Below are 15133 nucleotides of genomic sequence, written 5' to 3' on the forward strand. Positions count from 1 at the left end.
GCAGTGTTATCTTACATTGAAGAATATGCAACATGTGCTATACCAAAAAGCACAGAAGAGAAAAAGTTAAAGGAGCAAGTTTTACGTTTCCAAAGTCATCGGTGTGGAAAATACTGTCGACGGAAATACAAGAGCAAAGATAAATACTACACTAAATGTCGATTTGGATTTCCTAGACCTGTTCTTTCAAATGGAAGAGTAAACAGTTTTATGTCAGCTGTGAGACATACTATCACAAGAAAATCACCTAAGAATACCTACAACCTTAAAAGAAAAGAAGAATCAAAAAATATAAATGACTACAACCCAGTCATTTTATCCATGTGGAACGCTAACATGGATATACAGTATGTAGCTGACAATTCCATTGCTGTTGCTCGATATGTAACGTCTTACATTACGAAATCAGAAAAAACAGAATTGAAGGAAATGTGGGAAGAGATTTCTCACGAGAAGACTGTCAGTAAGAAGCTGTACAGTTTCAGTTTGAAGATGTTATCGCATCGAGAAATTGGATCCTACGAATGTTCAGATAGGTTATCTTCTGCAAGTCTCTACTCGAAGTCAAGAAGAATAATTTGGGCAAGTTTAGGCCTTGCAGCAATGAGAAATCGGGTACTAAAATCTGTTGGAGAAATTGAATATTTGGCCGAGAATGACCCAGAAAGTACAGATATTTTGAAATCAAACATGTTGGACACATATTATCCCAAGAGAAGTCAACATCTGGAGAACATGTGTCTCTATGAAGTGCTGCAGAACTACATTTATTCACGGAAAGCCACAGAAGACATCAACAATGGAAAATATAAAGTCATTGGTGAGGAAGGATGTTTGGTGAAGCAAACAAAAGGAAGTTTGATAAATCACAGGAAGCTGAGTTGCGACACTACTGACAAGAAGGAATTTTACTACTTGGCTCTTTTACAGTTGTTTAAACCATGGCGTACAGAGGATGAACTACTGGGAGAATTTCAAAGCTATGAAGATTCTTTTAATGCTTGCAAAGACAGCATACAATGCAGTACATTCTCAAGTTATCTGCAAATGTTAAATGAAGAAATTGAACAGGAAACTACAATTGCAGCAGAAATAGCTAGAGACAGTTCTCAGGACAGCCAAAGTTCAGAAACACTCAGTCAAGATCCCCTAGGACAACCAATCGTTGAAAATGAAGCATCAATAGCCATGAATGAAGTGGAAACGGCTATGAATCAAGCTCAAGAAGAATTTATAGACTTACAAAATTTGGAAAGACAACTGAACGAAGAGCAGCAACAAATTTATGAAGAGATCAGAAACAAAATTGATCACGGATTTCTACATGAAAAAAAAGAGTGCTCATGCACATCATTTCATCCAATCAGGATGTATGTAAGCGGACAAGCTGGAACTGGAAAAAGTTTCCTAATTAAAGTCATCAGAAGCTACCTACAGCAAAAAACGGATTCTACTTTGTCTTGTGTGGTTACTGCTCCAACTGGGTTAGCAGCATATAACATAAAAGGAATCACTTTACATCGTTTGCTAATGTTACCAGTGGAGCATGAGAACAAAATACAATACAACAAGCTAACTGGAGAAGCATCCTTGGAAGTTTCAAGAGTCTTGAAGAAGATGCAAGTTCTCATTATTGATGAGGTGAGCATGGTTTCAAACTTAATGCTTGCCTTTGTGCATTTAAGAATGCAGCAAATTCTGAAGACAGACTATGACATGTTATTTGGTGGAAAACACGTCATAGTTTTTGGAGATCTTTTGCAACTTACTCCAGTTAAAGGACAACCAGTGTTTAATACTGTCACACATGAAGACACGAAGAAGTCATTGGGAAGCATCGGAAATACAAATATTTGGTCCTTCTTTGAGTACAAGGAACTTACTACTAATATGAGGCAAGCAAGCGATGAAGAATATGGAAGTATTCTGAAAGATATCAGAATTGGACTACTCAGAAGTTGGCAAAAAAGCATTACAGAGTCGGCTGCTACATAATTTATTTCCAAAGGAAGAAATAGTTGCAGAGAAGATATACAAGAACATTGCAGAAAACGAAAGTATCATCTGCTTAATGCCAACTCTACGTGAATGCTCAATATTCAATGAGGAGCTTTTGAAATTGGAAAAGGAAGAGATCAGGAAATTAGAAGCAGTGGACAAAATTGAGGATGGAAGAATTACTGTCACAGTAACAGGCACACTGAAAAATAAATTGGATTCACTAGAGAAGAACATTTCCAAAACAGCTGGATTAGAAAAAAATCTATATGTTTGCATGAACTGTAGAGTATTTTTAAGGAGAAATTTGGATGTTGAAAAAGGTTTAGTTAATGGAGCTATGGGAAGAGTTGTGGGTTTTATTAATTATCAGAAAAAAGATGGAATTGAATGTTTAAAAATAAAATTTGATCAGATAGAAGAAGTTAAAGACATTTGTCGTTGTACAGTTCGTTTCATGCTTGTGAAAGACTTATATGTACGTAGGAAGCAGTTTCCGTTTTCGCTAGCATATGCTGTAACTATTCACAAGTCTCAAGGATTGACTGTAGATTGTGCATTTGTGAACATTGGTTCAACTGTGTTCAAAGAAGGTATGGCATATGTTGCTTTGTCACGAGTGAAAACATTATCAGGTTTATTCATGATAGACTTTGATGACTCAAAAGTTAGTGCTGATACAAATTGTGTAAAGGAGTATAATAGATTAAGAAGAAGCTATGCTCCTCATTTAGGTCAGTATCCTGTGTTGGAGAAACGTGTAGTTTCTCGTAAAAGGAGAAATGAGAATATCTGTGATGAAGATGTACAGAGGAGGAAAAAAAAGAGGAGTGATGTAATTGCAAGCAAAAAGAGTAAGGAAAAAGAAGAACAGGTTGTAGGATGTCATTTTGAAAATAGCTCTGGTGTCAACTGCTATGCAAATGTAGTGCTGAATGTTGCATTTTATCTGGAAAGGGTGCAAGAGCAGATAATAGTAAATCAGGGAAAAAGATTCTGTTCAGAGCTGAGTCTCCTTTTTCAAAAGCTGAGTAATGATAAAACTCAAATAGAAAGTGCTACTGAAATTAGAAAACTTTTAGATGTATGTTCAGGACGAACACAGTTTTCTCAAAATGAACAGCAAGATGCACACGGATTTTTGATGTTTTTTCTTCAGGTACTGGAAGAAGAAGAAGTTGCAATTGATAATTTATTTGGTCTCTCTTATAAATGGGAACATAGTTGTGAAAACTGTTATAATATATGTGGCTCTAATGTTGATAATGAAAGGTTTATTTTTTTGACATTGCCAGAGACTAAAACAGTCACTTTTGCTAAATTAGTTAAAGATGCTAATCATAGCATGCAATGCGGTGAGTGTCAATCTGACATGTTTTCAACATTAATTTTAAAGGAATACGGACAGTATGTAATTTTAATGATGCAACAATGTAGAGCTGATGGTTCAAAATTGGATACTTTAATAAAGAAGTTTACAGGACAGCAATTATCAATTTCAGGAAAAACTTTTGTAACTGTTGCAATAATTTTCCATGAAGGACCTACTGTTACTTCTGGACATTACACAGTTTATCTTAAATGTGAAAAAGGCTGGACACTGTGTAATGATTCCCAATTGGTTTTTAAGCAACGTTTGCCTTTTGATTTAGCAAATTCCTATCTAATCTTCCTGAAACCTAAATTTTAGAGAGACTTGGCAAGATCTGGACAAAACAATTTTACCATTTTATTGGATTACCATTGGAATTTTCAAAAATAAAGATTTTTTAAATTATCATTTGGCCTAATGGAAAGATAACCAATTGTAATGTGGACTTTTTTAATTTTTAATGAAACTTTCGAAAACCAAAAATTTAGAGAAAATCGGTAACATCTGCTCAATTTAAATTTTGGAATGTTATTGGAGTGCCATTGGAAATTTTTTCAAAAAAGATTTTTTAAATTACTATTTGGCCATGTGGAAAGGTAAACAATTCTATTGTGGACTTAATAAATTATTAATAAATATTTAGGGAACCAATATGTTACAGAGAATCGGTGAGATCTGTACAAATAAAACTTTAGAATTTTATTGGATTACCATTGGAAATTTAATCAAAAAAGAATTTTAAAATTACTATTTGGCCTAAAGGAAATGGAACCAGATGTAATGTGGAGTTATTTGAGATATAATATTGTGATTATACTTCTGAAACAAACATATCAGACGGTATTTTAAAGAAATAAGTATTGATATTAGATGATATTTTTTTAGAATATTATGCATTTCTATAATGTTAAGTTTAAGTAAAAAGAGATTCTGGGCTTTTTTAATACAATCTTTGAGATTGTTATTTTTTTTTGCCCGCTGTAAAATGATGAATGCAATTGCTTTCACAATTTATAGTGAAATGCAATATATTCTGAAAACAGCAAAAATAAGGCAAAAATATTTTTTGTTAAATATGTAAATATGTGTACTGTATTATAAAATGTTTTAAAAATATTAATACTTTTTTCTTTTTTTTCAGATTGATATAGAAAATTTTCGAAAACTAGAACCATTTTTAAAGCAATTTTTTAAAAAAACAAATGAATAAATATTTTTTTGAGTGGGTATGGTAAGTCAATAATAATAATTGTAGTCTCTCAAAGACCTTGTAATGTGATAATTGATTTTTAGTGTTTTTTTTAAAAAAAAATACGCGCACTGTACGCGTACGGTAAAAAAAAAAAAAAAAGTTTTTAAAAACATATATAAAAAAAGATGAAAGATAAGGTTGGCTCTTAAAAGAGCCGTTGTGTTCATGCAGGGACAGAGGAAAGAAAGATTGGGAAAATTAGTCTCTGCGACAAGTGTGCTGATCTATTTTGAGGTTCACTAGGGAAACACTGGTCTCCCTATGACAAATTAGATCATGACAAGAGGCGCATCGAATATCAACCCTCAGAAATCGAGGGTTAATTTCCAGAGGGCCAGCAAAAGGAGATGCTCCCCCCACAGATGAAGGGCTCACCTGACCTGCAGAAGAAGGACTCAGCCCTGCAGATGATGGTCCAGGCTGAGCTGCTGTGGATGTGCTTGGTTGACTTACTGAAGGGTTACCTCCAGTAAGTCGAGCATGTGTCCTTTTGTGTACATCCTTGAGGTGCCTCATCATGGTATGATTCCCAAAGGAATACTTCCTGTCAGGATTACCTCTTGAAAGTACACGCTGACACAGCTTGCAAGTCACTAAGGGTGCATTTACCTTTTGCTGGCCTTCAGGAAAAGTAAAATAATCCCATACATAAGAGGTCTTTTGTTTCCTCGCTCTCTGCCTCAAGGTAGTGCTGCTAGTGCTAGCCTCACTCTCAGAAGGGCTCTGCTGTTCTGCCATCGTATCACAAAGACAACCCAGCTCCTTCTCCTAAGGGATCACAAGCAGAAATGAGGGGAATGGGTGTGGTGTAGGAGAGTTCTAGAATTGAAAGTAGTTTCAACCAATCAAAAGTTGTGTTTCATGATCACATGACCTACCGTACGCTTACGGTACGCTTACGGTGCGCTTACGGCAAAAGTACGCATGCGCGTAAAAAAGACACGCGCTTGCGCGCATGCGCATAACAGTCACTACCCGACACTTCCGCGTAACGTGCACGTGTAGCGTACACGCGTACGCGTCCCACGCGGAGTACGCGCGGCTACACAAATTGCGTAACTATACGCAAACAGCGTAGATAAATTACGGGCATTGCGTAAACCGTACGCTTACCGTAAGCTTACGGTACGCGTACTAAAAAAAAAATAAAAAAAAAAGGAAAAAATGTATTGCTAATAAATTTTACCTGTTTATTTTATAAAATATTTAAAAAAAAACATATTATAGAATTTTAAAAATTTAACCATAGTCTTAAAAAAAGGATAGAAAATTAAAAAATATATATGTTTAAAAAATAGAAGAAAATAAAAAAATTAGCATTTAAAAAACCTTGCAAATTCACTGAAAAAACCATGGGTTTCATACACGTTATAGTTAGGAATTACCATTTAAAAAACCTTGCAAATTCACTGAAAAAACCATGGGTTTCACACACGTTATAGTTAGGAATTAGCATTTAAAAAACCTTGCAAATTCACTGAAAAAACCATGGGTTTCACACACGTTATAGTTAGGAATTAGCATTTAAAAAACCTTAGAAATTCAATGAAAAAACCAAAGGTTTCACACATGTTATAGTTAGCTGGACATTTCACTCGTAAAAAACCAATGAAATTCCCCCGTTATAGTTAGTTCAGCTAACTATAACTATAACTATAGTTAGTTCAGCTAACTATAACTCGCGCGCCCGCAATGCACTGCTGATGACGTCACATATTACATCACTCATGACATGGTCAGTGACATCACTCATGACATCACTGATGACATCTCAAATGACATCACTGATGACATCACTGATTACATCATCCTTGTGATAGAGTGGCAGACCACCTCTGCCCCTAATATAACCTTTGATACACACATTCAAAAATAGAAATTAAAATTTTAAAAACAATGGACATACCAATACCAGTTACAACAACCTATTCAGTAATTCTAAGATCCACATACGCATCCACTCATTCACCAACAGTCCTGTACAGTCACTCATACATGTACTCACTCATCATATGTACTCATACACGTAAACATCCTGTTACACAATGCCACTCATCCATAGAGGTACTCACACACATAGTCACTCATGCTAATAAAGAATCAAACATACATTTACTTGCATATACAGTTATACACACACCGCCACAATTACTTCTACAGAAACTTACACATACTTAGTCTTTTAAACAATCACTTATAAAACACATACTTATTCATACAGGAACTCTTCCAATCTCTCACTCTCACATATACTCGCTTATATACACCAATTGTCACATATACTAGTTTAAAACATATGTAGTTACTCATAGAGACACTATTGAGACAGTCATTCACTCACTAACACACCCATGCACACACTCATTCACCCATAGAGTCCTGCACACATGCTGTCTTCAACACATACAAAGAGTGAGTCACTCATTCATGCACCTATGCACTACGTAATACCCCCCACCGAACCATACAGACATCAGACACTGATACTCAAAAAACCAACTAATAACCTATATAGACACCCATGTAGTTACTCACCAACCCATGCAGCCACTTATACACAAAGTGAGAGACTGATACAGATATTTACATATTTAAACATTACTCACTAAGCCATGTATTCACTAAGATACACTTAATCAGTCAGTTATACAATCAATTTTTCAAAAACAATTCATCCATTTAGACACTTATATACCCATTTATTCTTCCATCGACCTTGAGATATACATATATAAAACATATGTAATTTTCTGAAAAACACACATTCTCTGAATGATGTCATCAGTGATGTCATTTGAGATGTCATCAGTGATGTCATGAGTGATGTCACTGACCATGTCATGAGTGATGTAATATGTGACGTCATCAGCAGTGCATTGCGGGCGCGCGAGTTATAGTTATCTGAACTAACTATAACGGGGGAATTTCATTGGTTTTTTACGAGTGAAATGTCCAGCTAACTATAACATGTGTGAAACCTTTGGTTTTTTCATTGAATATATATATGTGTGTGTGTATATATATATATATATATATATATATATATATATATATATATATATTCACTTAAAAAACCATAGGTTTCACACATGTTATAGTTAGCTGGACATTTCACTCGTGAAAAACCATTGAAATTCCCCCGTTATAGTTAGTGCAGGCAACTATAATTCACACGACCGCAATCCTCTGCTGATGACGTCAGATATTACATCACTGTATTTAGACACTTATTTACCCATGTCTTCTTCCATTAATTTTTAGCTATACATATATTACAAATATTTTTTTTTCAGAAAGACACATATGTCATCAGTGATGTAATATCTGACGTCATCAGCAGAGGATTGCGGTCGCGTGAGTTATAGTTGCCTGCACTAACTATAACGGGGGAATTTCAATGGTTTTTCACGAGTGAAATGTCCAGCTAACTATAACATGTGTGAAACCCATTGTTTTTTATAAGTGAATTTGCAAGGTTTTTTAAATGCTAATTACTAACTATAACGAAGCGCACCAAGCGCCCACAGCGTTGCGCACAGCATTTTCACCGTGCGCGTACGGTACGCGCACGGTGAAAAAACTTTAAAAAAAATAAAAATTACATAACTTAGCATTTAAAAAACCGTACAAATTCACTGAAAAAACCATAGGTTTCACACACGTTATAGTTAGGAATTAGCATTTAAAAAACATCAGACACTGATACTCAAAAAACCAACTAATAACCTATATAGACACCCATGTAGCTACTCACCAACCCATGCAGCCACTTATACACAAAGTGAGAGACTGATACAGATATTTACATATTTAAACATTACTCACTAAGCCATGTATTCACTAAGATACACTTAATCAGTCAGTTATACAATCAATTTTTCAAAAACAATTCATCCATTTAGACACTTATATACCCATTTATTCTTCCATCGACCTTGAGATATACATATATAAAACATATGTAATTTTCTGAAAAACACACATTCTCTGAATGATGTCATCAGTGATGTCATTTGAGATGTCATCAGTGATGTCATGAGTGATGTCACTGACCATGTCATGAGTGATGTAATATGTGACGTCATCAGCAGTGCATTGCGGGCGCGCGAGTTATAGTTATCTGAACTAACTATAACAGGGGAATTTCATTGGTTTTTTACGAGTGAAATGTCCAGCTAACTATAACATGTGTGAAACCTTTGGTTTTTTCATTGAATATATATATGTGTGTGTGTATATATATATATATATATATATATATATATATATATATATATATATATTCACTTAAAAAACCATAGGTTTCACACATGTTATAGTTAGCTGGACATTTCACTCGTGAAAAACCATTGAAATTCCCCCGTTATAGTTAGTGCAGGCAACTATAATTCACACGACCGCAATCCTCTGCTGATGACGTCAGATATTACATCACTGTATTTAGACACTTATTTACCCATGTCTTCTTCCATTAATTTTTAGCTATACATATATTACAAATATTTTTTTTTCAGAAAGACACATATGTCATCAGTGATGTAATATCTGACGTCATCAGCAGAGGATTGCGGTCGCGTGAGTTATAGTTGCCTGCACTAACTATAACGGGGGAATTTCAATGGTTTTTCACGAGTGAAATGTCCAGCTAACTATAACATGTGTGAAACCCATTGTTTTTTATAAGTGAATTTGCAAGGTTTTTTAAATGCTAATTCCTAACTATAACGTGTGTGAAACCTATGGTTTTTTCAGTGAATTTGTACGGTTTTTTAAATGCTAAGTTATGTAATTTTTATTTTTTTTTAAAGTTTTTTCACCGTGCGCGTACCGTACGCGCACGGTGAAAATGCTGTGCGCAACGCTGTGGGCGCTTGGTGCGCTTCGCGCACCAAGCACCCGCGATGCGTTGTTCGTGCCGTGCACGTACGGTGCCCCGCGATTTTTCACAAAAAACATATTTTTTTTTAACACTTGGGGGTCCTTCAGTGACCCCCTGACAAAGGCTAGGGGGTCAGGACCTGTCCATCCTGCCCCCTTCTCACGTTTTCCCCCTTTGTTTTTCATTGCCTCAGACTGCGAGAGACAAAATGGCGGCCGACACTTCCTGATTTCGACCGATTCGAATGTTTACTGACATCTAACAACCAATCAGAATTGCGCTCGCGCACGTCACCGTGCGCGTATGGTATGCTTACCGTACGCGCACGGTGCGCGCTTATAGATATATATATGCTTTTAACTGCAACTTTCTCAGGAACTAATGAACAGATTTACACAAGACCTGCAAAAGGCACATCCCTGAACTGAGGACTATCTCTCTGCCAAATTTCAAGTAATTCTGTTCAGCCGTTCGGGCTGTAGCTTGGACTAAAGGTCCTATGGAAAAATGCATGGGGAAAAAGCGTTTTGGGACCCCCCCTTTTTCTCAGCCCCCGCTTGACGAATCCCCCCGAGACTTTCAGGGAAGGAGCGGAGCGGAGCGCCCCACCTATTTTGAAAATTTTGCGAGGAGTCGCCAATCGGCGCCAAAGTTATTCCAAATAGAATGTTGCGGATTTCCTATGGAAACACGGTCCTAACTATAACTATCTACTGGCGACCGCCAGTAGATAATATATATATAGAAAGGCGTCTGCGGATGTTTTATAGCCGACACATACCCCGTGAGTGCACCGGACCTTGGGAGTACCATGAACTCCTTGTTTTTGCTGTGTAATAAGTGGTTTCCACCACCACTTCCCGGTTGCACCCGCCGCGAGTTCGGCTGGCCCCAGGTGGAATACTGTGTTTTGGATTCAATTTGGGCTGCTGAACCGCCGCTTACGGACTCTGTTGACCTATTCAGGTTGTGGCTTATACAAAGCTAGAGTGCTTCACCATATGTGGGACACTCACAGAGTTTTCGTTCTAACAGCGGCAGGCGAGGGGATGTTTTTATTGACGACTTTTCCGCACTGATGACGGCAAGAGCCAGAAACGCGTCTGCGGATGTTTTATAGCCGACACATACCCCGTGAGTGCACCGGACCTTGGGAGTACCATGAACTCCTTGTTTTTGCTGTGTAATAAGTGGTTTCCACCACCACTTCCCGGTTGCACCCGCCGCGAGTTCGGCTGGCCCCAGGTGGAATACTGTGTTTTGGATTCAATTTGGGCTGCTGAACCGCCGCTTACGGACTCTGTTGACCTATTCAGGTTGTGGCTTATACAAAGCTAGAGTGCTTCACCATATGTGGGACACTCACAGAGTTTTCGTTCTAACAGCGGCAGGCGAGGGGATGTTTTTATTGACGACTTTTCCGCACTGATGACGGCAAGAGCCAGAAACGCGTCTGCGGATGTTTTATAGCCGACACATACCCCGTGAGTGCACCGGACCTTGGGAGTACCATGAACTCCTTGTTTTTGCTGTGTAATAAGTGGTTTCCACCACCACTTCCCGGTTGCACCCGCCGCGAGTTCGGCTGGCCCCAGGTGGAATACTGTGTTTTGGATTCAATTTGGGCTGCTGAACCGCCGCTTACGGACTCTGTTGACCTATTCAGGTTGTGGCTTATACAAAGCTAGAGTGCTTCACCATATGTGGGACACTCACAGAGTTTTCGTTCTAACAGCGGCAGGCGAGGGGATGTTTTTATTGACGGCTTTTCCGCACTGATGACGGCAAGAGCCAGAAACGCGTCTGCGGATGTTTTATAGCCGACACATACCCCGTGAGTGCACCGGACCTTGGGAGTACCATGAACTCCTTGTTTTTGCTGTGTAATAAGTGGTTTCCACCACCACTTCCCGGTTGCACCCGCCGCGAGTTCGGCTGGCCCCAGGTGGAATACTGTGTTTTGGATTCAATTTGGGCTGCTGAACCGCCGCTTACGGACTCTGTTGACCTATTCAGGTTGTGGCTTATACAAAGCTAGAGTGCTTCACCATATGTGGGACACTCACAGAGTTTTTGTTCTAACAGCGGCAGGCGAGGGGATGTTTTTATTGACGGCTTTTCCGCACTGATGACGGCAAGAGCCAGAAACGCGTCTGCGGATGTTTTATAGCCGACACATACCCCGTGAGTGCACCGGACCTTGGGAGTACCATGAACTCCTTGTTTTTGCTGTGTAATAAGTGGTTTCCACCACCACTTCCCGGTTGCACCCGCCGCGAGTTCGGCTGGCCCCAGGTGGAATACTGTGTTTTGGATTCAATTTGGGCTGCTGAACCGCCGCTTACGGACTCTGTTGACCTATTCAGGTTGTGGCTTCTACAAAGCTAGAGTGCTTCACCATATGTGGGACACTCACAGAGTTTTCGTTCTAACAGCGGCAGGCGAGGGGATGTTTTTATTGACGACTTTTCCGCACTGATGACGGCAAGAGCCAGAAACGCGTGTGCGGATGTTTTATAGCCGACACATACCCCGTGAGTGCACCGGACCTTGGGAGTACCATGAACTCCTTGTTTTTGCTGTGTAATAAGTGGTTTCCACCACCACTTCCCGGTTGCACCCGCCACGAGTTCGGCTGGCCCCAGGTGGAATACTGTGTTTTGGATTCAATTTGGGCTGCTGAACCGCCGCTTACGGACTCTGTTGACCTATTCAGGTTGTGGCTTATACAAAGCTAGAGTGCTTCACCATATGTGGGACACTCACAGAGTTTTCGTTCTAACAGCGGCAGGCGAGGGGATGTTTTTATTGACGGCTTTTCCGCACTGATGACGGCAAGAGCCAGAAACGCGTCTGCGGATGTTTTATAGCCGACACATACCCCGTGAGTGCACCGGACCTTGGGAGTACCATGAACTCCTTGTTTTTGCTGTGTAATAAGTGGTTTCCACCACCACTTCCCGGTTGCACCCGCCGCGAGTTCGGCTGGCCCCAGGTGGAATACTGTGTTTTGGATTCAATTTGGGCTGCTGAACCGCCGCTTACGGACTCTGTTGACCTATTCAGGTTGTGGCTTATGCAAAGCTAGAGTGCTTCACCATATGTGGGACACTCACAGAGTTTTCGTTCTAACAGCGGCAGGCGAGGGGATGTTTTTATTGACGGCTTTTCCGCACTGATGACGGCAAGAGCCAGAAACGCGTCTGCGGATGTTTTATAGCCGACACATACCCCGTGAGTGCACCGGACCTTGGGAGTACCATGAACTCCTTGTTTTTGCTATATTTTACCTACTGACGACCGCCAGTAGGTAGTTATAGTTAGGACCCAGTTTCCATAGGAAACTTGTTTTTTGTTTTCCCAATAACTTTGGCGCTGGTTGACGAATGTTCGCGAAATTTTCAAAACTCGTGGGGCGCTCCGGTCAGCTACTCCTCTGGAGGGTTCCCCTTGCGGGCGAGGCACGCTTGGGGCTGCAGACCTCAGGGATTGGCACGCGGTTGATATCCATACATTGGAGGATCTATACCATGAGGGGGGCCTTCGGTCATTCGCGTCTCTTGCGGAAGAGACGGGGCTGGCGCAGGGCCAGTTTCTCCGGCACCGGGCCCTGATAGAGACACTGGCGGGTCACTGGGGAGACTTGCGGGAAGAGCCGGAGCAGCATTTAGTGGTGCAATACCTCCATGTCTTGGGTCGAGGGGGGCATCTAATCAAATGGTTTGCTGCGGCTTTGCGGATGCACGCGGCAACGAGCCTAGGGACACTACGCGAGAGATGGGAGGGGGATCTTGGCCGACCTATGGTAGATAGAGAGTGGGAGAGGGTGCTGCAGGGGCCGAGGAGGATACCTCGAAACATGAGATTTCGTCAAATACAGTTTTTTGTCCTGCACAGGGCCTACCTCATGCCGGCTGCCATTAACAAGTATTTTCATCGCGTGGATGCATGCTGCCCCCGCTGCGCAGTGGTTGACGCCGATTTGCTCCACATGCTGTGGGGCTGCCCTGCGTTACAGTTGTACTGGCAGGCGGTACACGAGGAGCTCCGTCGGTGTACAAGCCGGGAAATTCCACCCGAGTGGCCCACTTATTTATTACATCTCGTTCACCGGCCACCCCCGGCTAAGGTAGCCTCTCGTTTTCTTGATTTGGGGATTATAGTGGCAAAGCGCCTTATCACCAAACGCTGGAAGGCAGACGCTGCGCCACATGTGCAAGCATGGCGTAGCTCTTTGCTGGTGTGGGCGAAGGCGGAGGAGGTGGCGCTTCGGCGGGAAGAGACGCTGGGTCTTAGAATGACGCCCGCCGCACCCCAATGGGGGGAGATGCTGCGGACGCTACTGCACTCTGAAGAGGTGGCCCCGGGAGGTAGCGGGACTGCGCTGTAGAGGCTGCGTTGGACGACGAGGTGCTGTTCGTCTGGTTGAGCTGCCGCGCTGGTGTGTCTGACAGGCATTAAAGTGGAGACAGTGCATGCCTAGGATTAAATCTTAGTGCTTGAGCCGGTCCTGGTGGGGCGGACTGGAGAAGCCGGAACCTGGCGGGGCGGGGGATCAGAGGGGAGGGGCCGTCTAGACTAGAACTTGCGAGCTGCTGTTGGTAGTTGTTTTAGTTGCTAGGCTGTTGAGAAAACGGCCACCCAGTTACTGAACGGGGAGTTTAGCACTGTTTGTATATCTGTTTGGGGATGCACCGGGATTAGCACATACCTGATCCAGGAGAGGGTGAGCGGATGCTCTCCACTAGATCTGCGGCCCTGGCATCATGCGTGGTGATAACTTGCTTCAGTGCCCTGCTGGCTGTAAAAGAGGACACTGTCACTCCCTTTCCTGATAATGTCATGTGGCTAGAATGTATATGCTATGCACAGAAACTCAGCTCATGGCTATATATCAAGATGCTCACTGATTTATTATGATGTAATGTGTGCTTTTGCCTGCAAACTTAATAAACAGATTTATAAATAAAATGAAGCTCCGGTAGCAGGGGAACGCATCTGATGCTTCTTTTGGAATATAAATTGAGGAGTTTGGCTCACTCGCGCCTCCCAACCTACTGAGGACTGCCATTGAGCAAAGAGGTCGGCGCGTGGAAGGGATTCAGACAGGGGACATCCTGTCATGATCGTGTAGCTGTAAACGGCCTCTCCGGAGCCAAAGACAATAAACAAGAGCAGCGGTAATTATGCACTCACCTGACTGTTTAAATGTCATTCCACATGAAAATCGTGCTTGTGCTGAATGATGGAACTGCTGCCAAGTATTGATATAATCCGCACAATGCACTTTGGGAACAGTAGTTTATCACTAAACAGTCACGTGGTGCACCGTGTTAAATCAAGCTCGAGCGCACCTGGGCGCTTGTGATCGAGTCTGTGAGCAAAGCATGACGCCGAAACGTTAGACACATGAAAGCAGGCGCTTCTGAGACTTTGGAAATAAAGCCAGTTTCTTCTATATTGGGCCTCACCTTGTTTGTTTTACCAGGATGGTGATGGTGGGCTGCCCTGTGCCCATGTTTGTGAGGCCGCCCTGTAGGGCCTGAAGCTCCGGTAGCAGGGGAACGCATCTGATGCTTCTTTTGGAATATAAATTGAGGAGTTTGGCTCACTCGCGCCTCCCAACTTACTG

This window comes from Triturus cristatus, chromosome 5_2 (genome assembly GCF_964204655.1).
Source record: "Triturus cristatus chromosome 5_2, aTriCri1.1, whole genome shotgun sequence".
NCBI lineage: Eukaryota > Metazoa > Chordata > Amphibia > Caudata > Salamandridae > Triturus > Triturus cristatus.